Here is an 18,058-nt window from a genome sequence, read left to right on the forward strand (position 1 = left end):
CAGGGGCCTGAGGTCGGGAGCTGGACAGCAGGATGGGGAGGACCCCTTGCCACTATCCAGCTAGACAGTGCAGCCCTTCCCAGCACTCGGCTCTTGGGGATGCCAGTGGTGGACATTGGCCTCAAGTTCCTAAATGGGTTCAGTGTGCATGCTCATGGTTGAACTGTGAAGATAAGCAGGCTCAGGTATGGTTCAGGCTCAGATGGGAGACTGTCTACCGATCGCATCTCCTTTCAGGTTTCAGTGGATGGTGCTGGACAACTCATTACCAGTACTGCCTGGGTGATTAATGGAATGATTGCAGACTTCCCATCTCTGTGCTATGGTTGCCAGTCTGGGGAAATTGGGGACTCTGGGATCAATCTGTACGTATCAACTGCACTCAATCTGGAGATTTTGGAAAATTATGTCTGCCATAAACATTGACACTGGTGCATTTCATTGAGGTGGATAAACAATGGCTCGCAGTCTCATTGCACATGTGTGGATTTGGATTTAGGACGATGATCAATTTGGAGAAGATGAGATCTCACAGGAAGAAAACAATTCACAGAAGCCATACCCTTCTTCCCTACTTGTCACTCACCATGGGTATATGCAAATACATGACTTGCTTTATACTCTTCCCGCTCTCTATTACATATTGATTCTTTCTCTACCGCATTTTCACACCCTGGAGGAAAGGAGCAGAGCAGAAAAATGGATTTCCTTAGAACACAGTCTCATTGTAAGCACTGAATCTTTCAATGATCATCGTCAAGTTTCAAGGCTTAGGGAACAGGGCTCAACAGTCTCAGGTAATTCCCTGCAGCCACTCCACACCCCCAGAAATGGAAGTTGGATGTCCACTGAATGCCTATGAATTATCAGCAGGGTAACATCAGGACTCCTTGAAACCTCTTGGCCACGGAATTCTTCTCTTGTCTCATTTCTCTTTTCCTCTTTGGGTCAAGCAGTCTTGCTCATTCCCTTGATGCTGGGTACCAGCTGGCCCAGTGAGTTTCTACCCCATGTTTCCAGGGAGATATGCACCCCTGGAGGCAGGTCCTACGTGTCAGGGGGGGAAGAGAGTTCACCTGCTGAGTGGGCTGAGAGAGAGGAGTCCCCTGGGAGCCACAAAAGATGATGACTGGCAGAACTGACTGCAGAGTCTGGAGGAAAGTGCCTGAAAATGTAGAGCTGTTTTCCAGTAGTCATATTTCTATAAGATTATTGTATAGTGATATAGATTTCACAATGTGACTGTGTGACTGTGAACACCTTGAGTCTGATGTTTCTCTTACCTTCCTTGTTCAATAGATGAAAAGAACATAGGGAATCAAAACAAATCATAGTGGGAATAAATGACAAGATAAATTCAGTTGGAAATGCCAGTGATCCCTATAAGTGAGTGGTCAGGAGGGGTATGGTACCTAGAAATGTTTTTCTGTTTTTGTTTTAGTTCGTTTCCTGAGTAGAGGCAAAATGTTCATAGAAATGATCGTGATGATGTAAATGCAAATGGGTGATGGCATTTTGAATTACTGATTGTATATATAAGGAAAAGAATCATCAAATGTTAAGAACGTTTGCATTTATCTGGTGTTTCCTGGTATTAAAAAAGAAATACTGAAAAATTAAAGAAGAAATAAGGCACAGGCCACAGCCCCTCCATCACAAATGTCTGTGGCAGTCAGCCAGGGAGCAGGGTCGTGGGAGGGGTTGCTAAACAGGAGGCACCACCCGCTGCCTAGCCCCTGCAGCAGCCGCAGTCACTGCCAGTGCACTGGCAGCAACTGTGGGTCAGGGAACAACAGGGAGGGTCTGCTGCCCCTCTGCTCCAATGGGCGGGGGCTTCTGGCAGGTGGAGACCAATCGGCGTGGCGAGAACGAAGGCATCGATCTCTGCTGCCAGGGTACAATGCCAGCGGACATCCTGCCAGACACCCAACAGCCAGAGTGCAACTGACTTGCCAACCCCTGGGGCACAGGCTGGGCTTTCATGTCAGAGCTGAGTACAGAAGAACTGCGAGTAATCCTGTACTCCTGAGAGGACCAGAAGTGCCCTGCCAAAGTCAGGGGTGTTGTGCGAAGGGCTTTCTGGTGTCCTGCTTGGTGTGACCTTTCCAGTTTCAGGGGTCAGTTTCTTGAGGAGTCATTTCCCAGATCATAGACTGGAGCCTGGCCCTGAACACTGCTGCACCCAGCCTGGGGGACCAAGCGGCTGAGAGACCCAGTGGTCGTGGGGGCTGGTGGTTTGGGAGTGGTGGTGGGGGGAAGCTGCCCACAGGCAGTGGTGGGTTTGTGGTGTGTGAGGGGTTGGTTGTGTGGCATGTTTCAGCCTGGCATGGGTGGTGTCAGAGTGCTGGAAGGGACCCCAGAGTTTTGGGTGTCAGGCAGGGTGGCAAGGGGCAGCATCATGAACATGCCCGAGGTGGCAAGGTACTCGTGAGAGGATGACCGAGGGTGAGGTTGGCACAGGGTGGGCCGCCAGCTGGGGCCTGTGGTCGGGAGCCGGTCAGCAGGTTGGGAAGGGCCCCTTGCCACTATCTGGCTAGAAAGCACAGCCCTCCCCAGCCCTCGGCTCTTGGGGATGCTGGTGGTGGCCATTGGCCTCAAGTTCATTAATGGGTTAAGTGCACATGGCTCACAGTTCAGCTGCGAAGGTAAGCAGGCTCAGGTGTGGTTCGAGCACGGATGGGCAACTGCCTGCCAATCACATCTCCTTTCAGGTTTCTTGGTTCAGTGAATGGTGCCAGACAACTCATTACCAGTAATGCCTGGGTGAAGAATGGAAAGATTACAGAATGCCCACCCCCGTGCTATGGGTGCCAGTCTGGGGAAATTGGGGACTCTGGAATCAATCTATACATATCAACTTTACTCCCTCTGGAGATTTTCGAAAATTATGTCTGTCATAAACATTGACACCGGTGCATTCCATTGAGGTGAATAATGAACAGATCGCAGTCTCATCACACATCTGTGGATTTGGATTTAGGATGGTGATAATTTTGTAGAAGATGAGAAGATATCACAGGAAGAGAAGAATTCACAGAAGCCATATTCTTCCTCTCTCCTTCTCATTCAGCATGGGTATATACAAATACACAACTGCTTTATACCCTTCCTGCTCTCTGTTACGTACTGATCTTTCTCCACATCGTTTTCATACCTGGAGGAAAGGAGTGGCAGCAGAAAAACGGATTCCCCAAGAGCACAGTCCCATTGTAAACACTGACTCTTTCGATGATCATCATCAAGTGTCAAGGCTTGGGGAACAGGGCTCAACAGTATCAGGTAATTCCCTGCAGCTACTCCACTCCCCCAGAGATGAAAATTGGATGTCCACAGAATGCCTATGAATCACCAGCAGGATAACAGCCGGACTCCTTGAAAACTCTTGGCCACAGAATTCTTCTCTTGTCTCACTTCTCTCTTTGCCTATGGGTTAAGCAGACTTGCTAATTCCCTTGAAGTTGGGTACCAGATGGCCCAGTGAGTTTCTGCCCCATGTTTCCAGGGAGATATGCACTCCTGGGAGCAGGTCTTACACGGCAGGAGGGGAGCAGTGAGTTCACCTGCTGAATTGGCCAAGAGAGGGGAGGCCCCTGGGAGCCACAAAAGATGGTGACTGGCAGAACTTTTGCAGAGTCTTGAGGGAAGTGCCTGAAAATCTAGAGCTGTGTTCCAGGAGCCATGTTTCAGAAAGATGATTGTATATTGATATAGTTTTCACAATGTGACTGTGAACACCTTTTGTCAGATGCTCCTCTTACTGACCTTGTTCAACAGATGAAGAGAATATAGAGAATAAAAACAAATCATAGGGGGAACAAATGACAAGATCAATTCACTTGGAAATGCCAATGATCCCTGAAAGTGAGCAGTGAGGAAGGGGTATGGTACCTAGAAATGTTTTTCTGTTTTCATTTAATTTGTTTCCTGAGTAGAGGCAAAAGGTTCATAGAAATGATCGTGATGATGTATATGCAACTGTGTGATGGCATTGTGAATTACTGATTGAATTTATAAAGAAAGAATCATGAAAAGTTAAGAATGTTGTGTTGATCTGGTGTTTCCTGTTTTTAAAAAAGAAATACTGAAAAATTAAAGAAGAAATAAAAATGCGCGGTCCACAGCCCCTGTGTCACAAGGGTCTGTGGCACTCACCTGGGAGGGGGGTCGCAGGAGGGGTTACTAAGCAGGAGGCCCCACTTGCTGACCATGCCCCTCTGCTACCACTGCTGCCACCACCATCACTGCTGGGGCACTGGTGGCCACTGTGGGTCACAGAACACGAGGGATGGTCTGCTGCCCCACTGCTCCAATGGGCGGTGTCTTCTGGCAGGCCAAGACCAATCGGCATGACAAGCATGAAGGCATCAATCTCTGCTGCCAGGGTACTATGCCGGTGGACGTTCTGCCCAACACCCAACAGCCAGAGTGCAACCGGCGCACCAAACACTGGGGCGCTCACTGGGCTTTCCTGTCAGAACTGAGGGCAGAAGAACCATGAGGTTTCCCCAACTCCTGAGAGGACCGGAGGCACCAAGCAAAAGTCAGGGGTGTTGTGCAAAGGGCTGCCTGGTGTCCTTCCTGGTGCAATATTTCCAGTTTCAGGGGTCAGTTTCCTGAGGAGCTGCTTCCCAGATCGCAGGCTGGAGCCTGGCCCCGAAAGATGCTGCTCCCAGCCTGGGGAGCGAAGCATCTGAGCCACTGAGCGGCCAGGGATGCTGGCGGTTTGGGAGTGGTGGTGGGGGAATCTGCCCCAGGCAGCGGTGTGTCTGAGGGTTGTGAGGGGTGGATTGTGCAGCAGGGTTCGGCCTGGCAGGGGCTGTGTTGAAGTGCCAGAAGGGACCCCAGAGTGTTGGGCGGCAGGCAGGGTGGCAAGTGGCAGTGTCGTGAGCGCATCTGAGGTGGCGGGGTGCAGGTGGGAGGACAACCGAGGGTGACACTGGCACAGGGTGGGCACCAGCAGGGCCCTGTGTTAGGGAGCCTAACAGCAGTTTGGGAAGGGCCCCTTGCCACTTTCCAGCTAGACAGCACAGCCTTGCCCAGCCCTCGGCTCTTGGGGATGCCGGTGGTGGCCATCAGCCTCAAGTTCCTAAATGGGTTCAGTGTGCATGCTTGCAGTTGAGCTGCGAAACTAAGTAGGCTCAGGCATGGTCTGGGCTCAGATGGAAGACCGCCTATCAATCACATCTCCTTTCATGTTTCTTGGTTTGGTGGATGGTGCCGGACAACTCATTACCATTACTGCCTGGGTGAGGAATGGAATGATTGCAGATTGCCCACCTCTGTGCTATGGGTGCCAGTCTGGGGAAATTGGGGACTCTGGGATCAATCTGTATGTATCAACTACACTCAATCTGGAAATTTTGGAAAATTATATCTGTCATAAGCATTGACAACAGTGCATTCTGTCAAGGTGTATAAACAATGGCTCGCAGTCTCATTGCACGTCTGTGGATTTGGATTTAGGATGGTGATCATTTTGTAGAAGATGAGAAGATCTCACAGGAAGAAAAGAATTCACAGAAACCATACCCTTCCTCCCTCCTTCTCATTCACCATGGGTATATACAAATATACAACTTGCTTTATACCCTTCCTCCTCTCTATTATGTATTGATTCTTTCTCCACACGGTTTTCATGTGCTGGAGGAAAGGAGCAGCAGAAGAAATACGGATTTACCAAGAGCACAGCCCCATTGTAAATGCTGAATCTTTCAATGATCATTGTCAAGTTTCAAGGTTTGGGGAACAGGGCTCAACAGTCTCAGGTAATTCCCTGCAGCCACTCCACTCCCCCAGAAATGAAAACTGGATGCCCACAGAATGCCTATGAATCACCAGCAGGATAACATCCAGACTCCTTGAAATCTCTTGGCCACAGAATCCTTCTCTTGCCTCCTTTCTCTCTTTCCCTTTGGGTCAAGCAGACTTGCTCATTCCCTTGATGCTGGGTACCAGTTGGCCCAGTGAGTTTCTGCCCCATGTTTCCAGGGAAATATGCACCCCTGGGGGCAGGTCCTACATGGCAGGAGGGGAGCAGTGAGTTCACCTGCTGAGTTGGCCAAGAGAAGGGAGGCCCCTGGGAGCCACAAAAGATGGTGACTGGCAGAACTTTTGCAGAGTCTTGAGGGAAGTGCCTGAAAATCTAGAGCTGTGTTCCAGTAGCCATGTTTCAGGAAGATGATTGTATGGTGATATAGCTTTCACAATGTGACTGTGTGACTGTGAACACCTTGTGTCTGATGATCCTCTTCCCTGCCTTGTTCAACAGACGACCAGAACATAGGGAGTAAAAACAAATCATAGGGGGAACAAATGACAAGGTAAATTCAGTTGGAAATGCCAGTGATCTCTGAAAGCAAGTGGTCAGGAGAGGGTATGGTACCTAGAAATGTTTTTCTGTTTTTGTTTTAGTGCATTTCCTGAGTAGTGGGAAAAGGTTCCTAGAAATGATCATTATGATGTATATTCAACTGTGTGATGGCATTGTGAATTACTGATTGTATATATAAAGAAAAGTATCATCAAAAGTTAAGAATGTTTGCATTTATCTGGTGTTTCCTGGTATTAAAAAAGAAATACTGAAAAATTAAAGAAGAAATAGAAATGCGTGAGCCGCAGTCCCTGCATCCCAAAGATCTGTGGCAGTAAACCAGGGGGCGGGGTTGTGGGAGGGGTTGCTAAGCAGGAGGCCCTGCCCACTGCCCAGACCTCACCTCCACCACTGCCACCACCGTGGCCACCGCCGGGGCCCTGGCAGCAACTGCAGATCAGGGAACACCAGGGAGGTTCTGCTGCCCCACTGCTCCAATGGGTGGAGGCTTCTGGCAAGCCAAGACCAATCAGCATGGCGAGCATGAAGTCATTGATCTCCGCTGCCAAGGTACAATGCCGGCAGATGTCTTGCCTGACACCCAACAGCCAGAGCACAACCAGTTCTCCAACCTTGGGGGCGCCGGCTGGGCTGTCCTGTCAGAGCTGAGGGCAGAAGAACCGTGAGGTCTCCCTGACTACTGAGAGGACCAGAGGTGCCCCACAATTGTCAGGGGTGTTGTGCAAAGTGCTGCCTGGTGTCCCGCATGTTGCGACCTTTCCAGTTTCATTGGTCAGTTTCCTGAGGAGCTGCTTCCCAGAGCACAGGCTGGAGCCTGGCCCTGATCATTCCTGTTCCCAGCCGGGGAGCCAAGCATCTGAGCATCTGAGCAGTCGGGTGCATTGGCGGTTTTGGAGAGGTGGCGGAGGGAAGCTACCCCAGGCAGTGGTGTGTCTGTGGGGTGTGAGGGGTGGGTTTCACGGTGGGGTTCAGCCTGTCAGGGGTGGTGTCAGAGTGCCAGAAGGGACCCCAGAATGATGGGTGGCAGGAAAGGTGGCATGGGGTAGCATCATGAGTGCACCTGAGGTGGCAGGGTGTGAGCTGGAAGATGACCAAGGGCAATGCTAGCAGAGGGTTGGTGGCTAACAGGGTCCTGCATTCGGGAGTCAGACAGCAGGTTGGGGAGGGCTTCACGCCACAATCTGCATAGACAGTGCAGTGCTCCCCAGCCCTCGGCTCTTTGGGATGTTGGCTGTGGCTGTTGGCCTCAAGTTCCTAAGTGGGTTCAGTGCACATGCTTGTGGTTGATCTGCAAAGCTAAGCATGTTCAGGTGCGATTCTGGCTCAAATGGGAGACCACCTGCTGTTTGCATTTCCTTTTGGGTATTTGGTTCTGTGGATGGTGCCAGAAAACTCATTACCCAGACTACCTGGGTGAGGAATGGAATGATTGCAGACTGCCCACCCCTGTGCTACGGGTGCCGGTCCAGGGAAAGCGAGGACACAAGGATCAGTCTGTACATATCAACTGCACTCCCTCTGGAGATTTTGGAAAATTATTTCTGTCATAAACATTTACACCATTGCATTCCATCTAGGTGGATAATCAATGGCTCGCAGTCTCATCGCACATCTGTGGATTTGGATCATTTTGTAGAAGATGAGAAGATCTCCCAAGAAGAAAAGAATTCACAGATACCATACACTTCCTGCTTCTTTCTCATTCACTATGCGTGTATACAAATACACAACTTGCTTTATGCACTTCCTGCTCGCTATTGCATATTGATTCTTTCTCCACACCATTTTCGTAACCTGGAGGAAAGGAGCAGCAGAAGAAAAGCAGATTTCCCAAGAGCACAGTTCCATTGTAAACGCTGAATCTTTTGATGATCATTGTCAAGGGTCAAAGCTTGTGGAACAGGGCTCAACAGTCTCTGGTAATTCCCTATAGTCACTCCACTCCCCCATGAATGAATACTGGATGTCCCCAGAATACCTATGAATCCCCAGCAAGATAACATCAGGATCCTTGAAACCTCTTGGCCACGGAATCCTTGTCTTGTCTCATTTCTCTCTTTCCCTTGGGTCAAGCAGGCTTTCTCATCCCCTTGATACTGAGAACTGGCTGGCCCAGTGAGTTCTGTCCCATGTTTCCAGGGAGATGTGCACCCATGGGGGCAGGTCCTCCATGGCTGAAGGGGAGCAGTGAGTTCAACTGCTGAGTTGGCCGAGAGAGGCAGGCCCCTGGGAGACACCAAAGATGATGACTGGTAGAACTTACTGGAGAGGCTGGAGGGAAGTGCCTGAAAATGTGGCGCTGTGTTCCAGTAGCCATGTTTCAGGAAGATGGTTGTATGATAATAGAGCTTTCACAATGTGACTGTGTGATTGTCTAAACCTTGTGTCTGATCCTCATTTCATCTGCCTTTCCAATGGATGATTAGCACATAGGGAATAAAACCAAATAGGGCAAACAGCTCAGCCCTGACCTTTGGAGATGCCTAAAGGAATCTCCCCAGAGAAAGTTGTTGGAACCCAAAGGCCTGGAGAGAAGGCCAGTAGAGGTCTTCTTGTGCCTTCCCATGTTAGAGAGAAACTCATATGGAAGTTAGCTACGTTTTCTCTGAAGAATGAATGAAATAAATCCCCTTTTATTAAAAGTCAATCTGTTCCTGGTGTGTTACATAGACAGACACCACAGGCAGCTTCACAAGTGCCAATGAACACCCTGGGGCATCTAGGTTTGTATTTTCCCTGGCACTTGCATCTGGGTAGTGGGACCTCAGATAATCTGGACCAACTGAAAGTTGGCAGTGGTGGTGCCTGTAAGCAAGGCTCTGGGCCTGGTGGGCATGACCATGGTGAGCCAGCAGTTTTGCTGCTGTGGATGCTGGTATAGTGCACCTATACTTGAGGTATGAGGGGCAGGGGTGCTGGCTGAGCCAGTGTCAGTAAGAGCTGTGGGGGCAGCTGTAATTTCTGCTTCTGCATTTTGTTAAGGTATTCCAGGATAAACTTGACTGGCAGCTGTGATCTGTGCTGGAAGCTGAGCCTTGATGTGGATCTTTGGACTCTCCAAAAGAGAGCTTTTGTTGTTGCCACCCCTGCTGCCTGAAAAGCTGGAAATGGGCAGGTGTGACTGCTTTTCCAGGAAGCTGGTTAGGGACAATTTCATCACCAAAGTCTGCGATGATTGCACTGATGCCAGGTTGCACTGATGTCAGGCTGTCATACAAGTGGTCACCCCAAAATCAAGAGTTGCTGCCATGAAAACAATGTCTGTGCATGTTGTGGCTTGTTACAAATTGTTCTGGCAGGAGCAGAACCCCTGGATATGGTTAAACCTTCAGATACCATTGGCAAAGTATGACACTTAGCTTGGAAGATGATACCAGGGAAGCCAAATATGACACTTCTGCTCACTGTGCCTTCTGTAGTTCTTGCCTCACTAACTATGGTTTTAATGACTCCTGCCAGCACTACTCACTGTAGTTATTGCAGGCCTCAACTTTGGCTGAGGATGATGATTCTGGGTCTAAGGGTGGGGTTGAAGCTGTGGCTGGGACACAGGTTGGGCCTGGAATTGGGCCAGAGCACTAAGCCCAGTTGCCTCTTGGGGCTGTGCCAGTGGTAGCAGCTGTTGTGGTGGCTGTTGGTGCTGTTGGGAAGGCAGTGCCACCACAATCTTTCCTACTGTTCCTCCAAATCCTTTTTCTCCTTCACAATTTGTTCTGCACAAGGAGATGCAATCTGATTAGGAGACACGGGCTTGACATAAGTGATTCCACTTTCTGCCAATATGCTGTCATGCTTGGGATTTTTCTGAAACAGAATCATGCCAAACAGAGGCTTTCCTAGTGGGCTTCTCCCAATTCAAAGCGATTTGTTTACAGCTGGGTGTGTAGGTCATTATCATCCTGGGAACAGATCTGCCTGGTAAGGAGAGGATGAACTTTTACCATTTCCCTCTTCCTTGTGAGTGTTGATGCTCCATTGCATTACCTTTACTGTTTGGAAAAACAGTACATTTGCCTGTAGAAGCTAACAAAATTACTGGTAAGGTCTCAATTAGGTATTTCAGTAGTTGACACAATTGTCAGGTTCAGAGGAAGCTGCAGTAACTCTCTTACAGCCTGTAGGAGTGTCCAGTCTTCACTGATGAGTTACTCATACCTGGAGTGGCTTGGCCAAATGGTGACTGAGGAGGAATGACTGCCTCCCTGAGATGCTTCTTATTTTCCAAACTTGTAGTTGAGGGGTCTGCCTTGTGTTCCTTATACTCTTTCCTCACATACTTGGGAGGCAGTTTAGAACTTGGGAAAGGGGTGTTCTTGTACATGAGACACATGACTGAATCAAAAAGATGTGATTGTCATCCTGAGAGTGTGTGGGTGGGGCCCAAAAGCGTAATTTCTGTGTGTTCATCAGCATCTTCACAGACTTACTTAATTCAGAAGGTGCCATATCTGGCATATGTGAGAAGCCCCTTTCACTTCTGAAAGGGCATTGACTTCCAGGACTCCCCCTCCTTCACTGAAGTCATGACTCAAGGCTCGGTGTTTCTTTATCTTGCTTAGTGGAAGTATAATTTCAGGTAAATCAAAACATATTTTTCCACTGGTGTAAGCTGTTCTATGAACTTGGCTAAGTCCTCTGTGTGGGCTCTTTACTAAGTTATGACTTGCCTAAATATGATGGTACAATATCTACACTTCATTCAGATACTGGCTCCCATGTGCACACTTGTGCATATTCAAGACTATATTCAAGGCCCCTGAGGTATGAGAGTTCTTGTGATTTTGAGTACAATGGACTCAGTAGCAGAAGTTTTCTAAAAAAGGACCATAAACTCCACTGCTTTTACTAAGAAGCCCGCACCATCAATAGGAAGATAAAGCTCAAACAGCTTGGATGGTTTTCTATGTCTGGAAGACCTTGGCATAGTTAATTACTTGGGCAGTGACTTCTCAGACCAAGGCTTCAACGTTATTCTTCAAACAAATATATATTCAATGGAGTTGCCTCTCACAAGTCCATAGATGTGGACATCCCTGCACCTCCCGATCCTGCTGTACCACTCCTTGGTCTTGGCATCCATCATCAGATTCAGGTCATTCTCACAGAACACAACCATGATGAAAGCACAAGGTTCACATCTACACATCAAAAATGGGTGTAAAGGAGGGCACACAAAACCTGTCTGTCCCTGCTGAAAAACTTCATTAGTGTATGTGTCCTAACAAGAATTGCATTATATCACCAAGATATAAAATACAGAGGCCATTTTATCAGTATCAAAGGAATTATTGGATTTAGGCTGAACATTCAAAAAGAACAGAGTTCCAAAGAAGACAGCCACCACTGTCAGGTGAGATCCACAAGTGGAGAAGGCCTGTGTCTGCCCTCTGCAGAGTTCATCCTGAGGATGGCCATGAGGATCAGCACATAGGACATGAGAACTATCAGAAGAAATGACACCAGATTAAAAGCTGCAAAGACCAGTATTATCAATTTAATTCCATGTGTGTCTGAGCAGAGTAGAGATATCAAGGGCAGACTACCACAGTAGAAATGCCTGATAACATTGTAGCCACAAAATGAACATAAGAAATCTTTATATGATCAGCAAAGACACAAAAACACCATAGACATAAGTTATCACCACCAGCAGGTGACAAGCTCTTTGTGACATGATAGTTGCATAAAGCAGAGGGTTGCAGATGGCCACAAAGTGGTCATAGGCCATTGCTGACAAAATTAAAATTTCGTCAGAATTAAAAATACTGAAGAAAGTGAGTTGGATAGCACACACATTAAATGAGATTGTATGTTGATCTGCAAGAATATTAAGTAGCATTTTGGGTCCCACAGCTGTTCAATATCCAAGGTCAGTGAAGGCCAGATGTCTGAGGAAAAAGTACGTGGGTGTGTGTAGCCTGGAGTCTATCATGGTGAGGATGACTAAGCCCAGGTTACCCACCACTGAGACCATGTTAACTATGAGGAGGAGCCTGAATAGTGGAGTCTGCAACTCAGTGTGATCTGTGATTCCCATCAGAATGAATCCATTCAGAACTGTGAGATTGGTTTTGTCCATCCAGGCCACTAGGCAGAGAACCTATACTGAAAATAATTATAAGAGCAAGCAATACATTTTGGTAAATATGACTAAAAATAAATTGTTTAATTAAGAAACCAAATAAAACATTAACATACAAAAAATAAAAAATAAAATGTTTATGTAATTTGTCTAAAATTATTGCAGGAGTACAATTTCAAACTGTTCACAAAAAACTTTTTTTCTCATTTTTATGGCCAAAAAGTAACTTTTTTTGTAAATTGTCAGCATCATTGCAGAGAATAAAATATTTGAATGGTGTGCATTATTAGAAAGATAAAGATGTTTTCAGCTTTACTCAGTAATTTTACTGTCACTTTGGGGACAAAGGTTTGGAAGATGATATTCATACTGCCCCAGAGTTTATTCTCACATATTGCTAGTAACAAAATGAAAATCATACATTTAAATGGATCTTAGCATTAAGACTTTAACCATGAATTAATTTATTAGTAAAAATAATAAAATCTAGCATCCTGTGCTTCCTAAGGATATAAATTCTGGACTATACATCAGCACTATGAAATATAAGTGAATTTTTAAATTCTAAATATAACCACAATTCAGAATTTATTTCCAGTTTGTAGCTAACCCGGTGAATAGAAGAAAAACATAAATGTCACTAGAAAAAATGTCAACATTGACAAAATAATATGTCCAGTCTTCTGCAAAATGTTAATTCCATCCCAAAAGATTTTTGTCATTAATAATTAATATTATGGAAATCTCCATAAGAAAACCTAAATGGATTCTTAAATGGATTTGGGTAGAAAGAGAAAATGAAAGAGAGAGAGAGAGAGAAAACAGAAGAAAGAAGGGGGAGGAAGGGTGAAGAGAAAGAAGAAAGAAATGAGAAACAAGAAAATTCAGTGATAATATACACAAAATATGTCTTTATGACAAATATGACCATTTTAATTGAGGAAATAAACTTGGCATTTCTAATTTAGGCAGTAACTTTTGTGTCTGTTTCTTCTTAGCTATGAAAATTATATGATGCTTTATCAAAAATGTTTTGATCTATGAAATCAATGCTGAAATATTAAAGGAGTGAAATTTTAAAAAGTTTATGAATTACTTTTTAAGACTTCAGCATATTAGTACCCATCTATCCTCCCTCTCTCTCTATCTCTAAACATAGATACTCTACACCCTCAGACACATATACAGATGAAGCAGGTTAAAACAAGAGATGTCCTTAAAAATGGCTGGAGGAAACACAAACAAGAAAACCATGACAAATTATTTTTTCTTCTTTTAAGGTAACTACAAATTAAAGAAACTTTCTGTTCTATCACCCAATTAGACATGGAGAAGACAAAACACTGGGAGCTAAAGTAGGACTACAGAAGAAATCATGATAGCCTTTTTAAAAACTTTCTCAATAAGGGAAAACATACAAGGGGGTTAACAATTAAGTGTAAAGAATTTTTGTAATGAGAAAAAATTGTCCTCCTATGCTACCAGCTAGCACCCCCATAGCCATTTTCCAAATTGTGCACTCACGTAGTGTATTGGATTGAAAAAGCAGGTAATATTAATAGTTTCTAATTTTAATTTTTCTCATGATTACATCATTGTTTCTAAATATTTTCTTCAATTATTTATATGTTCATCATTTCATATGCGAAATTGTCAGTATCTATTATGACAAATAAGAATTTAGCAAACCTACATCATCTCCTTCAATCAACTTTTAATAGACAGAACTAATTTAATTTCCTTTAAATCTTCATTTAGTCATCATTAATCAACAAAACCATACTTTGAAAATGTTTTCCATAGGTGAGTACCACTTACATATGGCAACCATTATTAATGTGCTCTAAGAAGGGTGAATTGAGAAACAATACTTAATTATTTTTACTTACCCATAAAGACTAGGATTAAAGTGTGACTATATTTATTTTATCTTGTATTAAGGTTGATTTATAATTATTTAAAAACATGATAATTGGCTTTTTTACCTAAAATTATCATGTGACTCTCCAATATGATTATCATAATGCTGTAAAAGAGCAATGATCAAACCTTAGATTCCTCTGGAAGTGAGATAGACATTAAATGTACCAACTAACCAAGTATAGGGAAAGTTCAACTAAGAGAAACAAAGGAGTACATCCCATTTACAAACATTAAACTACCAGTTTGCTTTGTTTTAATCTGCATAGCACAGACAAAAATGTGTGCTATACATGTATGGTCAAGATCATATCACTGAGAATCCTTATACAATCTATGTGTTATTGATGCAATAATTATCTTTCTATCTTCATTTTATATTCCATCAAATAAAGATGAGTACCTTTCTAATAAGTTGGATTGATGACTGAATTCCAACTTTGAGCCAGATACATGTTCTTGTTCTATAATTTTGCAAAACAATTCTTTGCTTAAACCTTTAGTGAAAGAGATTTTAATATTAGTTCTTATCTCCTTTAGCTGTGTTTAATCAGTCAAATGATGATTTTGGGTGATCTTGCAAAGACTTCTCGAAGCCTTTGAGGTAAGATCCAGCAGCAGTCTTTTTACTGTTTGATATCATGGTGTGGCTGAGTCACACTGAGACAGATACTTCAATAGTTTCATTTGGCCTCACTTCCATACAACTAAAGTAGTACCTTGCAAATGACACTGATAATTCGAACTAAATGGGTAAATTTAGAAAATAAATGAAGAGGGCAAATTCAATACAGAGTAAATATAAAGATCATAGGAAATATTGTTAATATTTGTATTCATATAAAGGTAAATGGAAAGCACTATGGAAATCTTGAGGTTATTTCTGAAACAAAATTGGTTAGCTACAAATGAGTATTTCTTAGTTGGCATCTTGTCTGTGTCCTAATGTAAGAAAATAATTAAGAAAATCTTAGGATATGGGTGTAGAATTTGCCCTCCTCAGACAGTGCAGGTTTGTACTATCCAAAGAATATCAATCAACTATTAAATAAAAATAGCCTTCCAGAAAGACCATAGTAAATGTTGTTGAAATACCACACTAGTCTAAAAAATAAAATTATCAAGGTAAATTGTTTATAGACATCGCTAAGTCACATAGATTAGGTACTAGAGAATACAGGCTAAATGGAAGATGGGAACTATGAAAGGCCATGGGAAATCTGAGGGATATTCCTTATTTTAGTTTCCTATGATGCTGAAACAAATACCATGGAATGGGTCAGGATAAACAATGGGAATTTATTCGCTCAGGTTTGAGGCTTGGACAAAGCCAAATCAAAACAAAGAGACATTTTCTTCTGAAATATCAGTGTCCTGGTGCTGACCCCTGACACACATTTATAACCAGAATCCAGATTCCACAACAACCACCAGACAAACATTATCAGGTCCCCTGAGAAATCCCACAGAGTTTACAGATCAATAATGCTATTTCTATATATTGCAATATAATTATTTATAGATAAATAGAATAATATTTATATATTATTAGCATACAATAAATATCACTATTATATATTAAATTCATTTGGCTAAAATTGCTCAGTCATATGCATACAGATCCTTCCTTAGTAAATACTGCTAAATTGTTTTCCAATGTGGTTATACCAATGCACACTCCCACCAGCCATGCACATCAGTTAAGGGTCTCAATATCCTTGTCATCATTTAATATTTTCCATCATTTTGATATTATATTATTTTCAGGATTCCTGTTTGTTTATTATTCACATTTTCCTTTAAATCTCAGCTTTTTTTTTTTGCCTGGGCAGGCCCTGGGAATTGCACCTGGGTCTCCTGCATGGCAGGCAAGAACTCTGCCTGCTGAGCAACCATGGCCCACCCATGTCTCAGCATTTTTGAGATACTATTTCTAAGTCTCTGTCTAGTAAGTAAAATGTTTGAAATTCATCAAGGTTGTTTCCTGCCATCTTATTTTTTCCCACTGAAATCACAATCTTGTTTATGTGATTAATGTTTGAAATCTGAACTTTTAAACATTTTAATGAGTTAACTGGAGAATTAAATTTTCTGGCTTCCAAATATTTGTTTTACTTTTTTAATTGTTGAAGATGGTATTATTATATTTGTTTATTGAATTTCCAACCTATTTTGCAAAAACTGTCTTCCCAGAGGTATGTAGTCACTGAAGTCTCTGTTTCAGCTAGTATTATGATGGATATTTCTTATAGAAAAGGAGCTAAAAGAACAACTATAACAAAATACACCTCTCTCAAGATTTGTAGATTATCTTTAGGTGTGTTTCTCCTTTATAGCCTACTTAACCTTCTTTATGGGGCCAATTTCAGTGGGGAAGTTTTAACATTTCACTATTGCATAGATCTTTAAAGCAAGAATTTTATAAATATCATTTGTTAGATTGATTATTTGTTTTATTGTATTCTGCTAGAACTTTTATCATAGACTGATGCTGAATTTCCCATTTAAATGCCCATTTAAATGTGCCCATTTAAATTTTAAATTATGAATCTTTTAATTGTATAGATTGAATGTCAAAGATGAAATCAACCTTGAATTCTTACATATGTGCAGCATCCCTTTAGCATTATCATATTTTCATATACTGTAATAAGAGTAGAGATTAACATGTTTCAGAATGTTATATCTTAGTGTAAGTTCTTTTGGGGATGTATTTTTAGTTTCAGTTAATATTATGCATGTTTCTATCATTCTCCTCTGTTTCCTTCTTCAATCATAGTATAAAATACACTGTATTAATATTTCAGTTTGCCAGGGATTCTGTAACAAAATCTGTACTGTAATAAACTTGTCCATGATACAATCAAGTAAAAAAAAAAGTCTCACAGTTCTGGGGGCTAGAAGTCTGAATTAATGTTTTGGCAGGACGATGTTTCCTCTGAAATGCAGAGAGATCTGGCAATGGGTGTGAATTCATGATGTTCCTTCACTTGTGGTATAATTCTATTTCTGGCTTAATCATGTAGCCAGAAATCTCTCTCTCTCTCTGGATAAACAAATTTCCCCTGTTTTTACAGATACCAGTGTTTAAGACATGGCAAGTTCATGAATACTGTTAGCAGAATATACACATCTGTCATAATTCATCTAAACACTGACCCTCTCTGATGTTTTAATTGCCCTGATTTTAAATTCAGTTTGGCCCTCATTAGAAATATATTCTGATATATACCAAGCCCTGCATCTCACTATGCATATGGAAATACCTGCAAATTTAATACAAATATGAAGCCCAAGGAATTTTATTATTTTACTATGGTGAATACATTAGCCTAAGTCAAATAATTAACATTTTACTTTGATTTTGTCATCAATTTACCATTTCAAATATCATTACTATAGAAATATGTCTCCATAATGTCTTAAACACTGGTATCTGTAAAAACAGGGGAAATTTGTTTATCCAGAGAGAGAGAGAGAGATTTCTGGCTACACGATTAAGCCAGAAATAGAATTATACCACAAGTGAAGGAACATCATGAATTCACACCCATTGCCAGATCTCTCTGCATTTCAGAGGAAACATCGTCCTGCCAAAACATTAATTCAGAGTTCTAGCCCCCAGAACTGTGAGACTTTTTTTTACTTGATTGTATCATGGACAAGTTTGTTACAGTACAGATTTTGTTACATTCAGCCACCCCTGATGTGCCCTGCAGCTCTAT

The 18,058-nt window shown here is 43.0% G+C and overlaps 1 pseudogene; it reads right to left on the minus strand.

Moving 5' to 3' along the window:
* Positions 1–11,564: 11,564 nt before the first annotated feature.
* LOC143680402 (olfactory receptor 8K3-like) lies at positions 11,565–12,410 on the minus strand (annotated as a pseudogene).
* Positions 12,411–18,058: the final 5,648 nt, after the last annotated feature.

The sequence above is a fragment of the Tamandua tetradactyla genome, chromosome 4 (assembly GCF_023851605.1).
Source record: "Tamandua tetradactyla isolate mTamTet1 chromosome 4, mTamTet1.pri, whole genome shotgun sequence".
NCBI classification, from domain to species: Eukaryota; Metazoa; Chordata; class Mammalia; order Pilosa; family Myrmecophagidae; genus Tamandua; species Tamandua tetradactyla.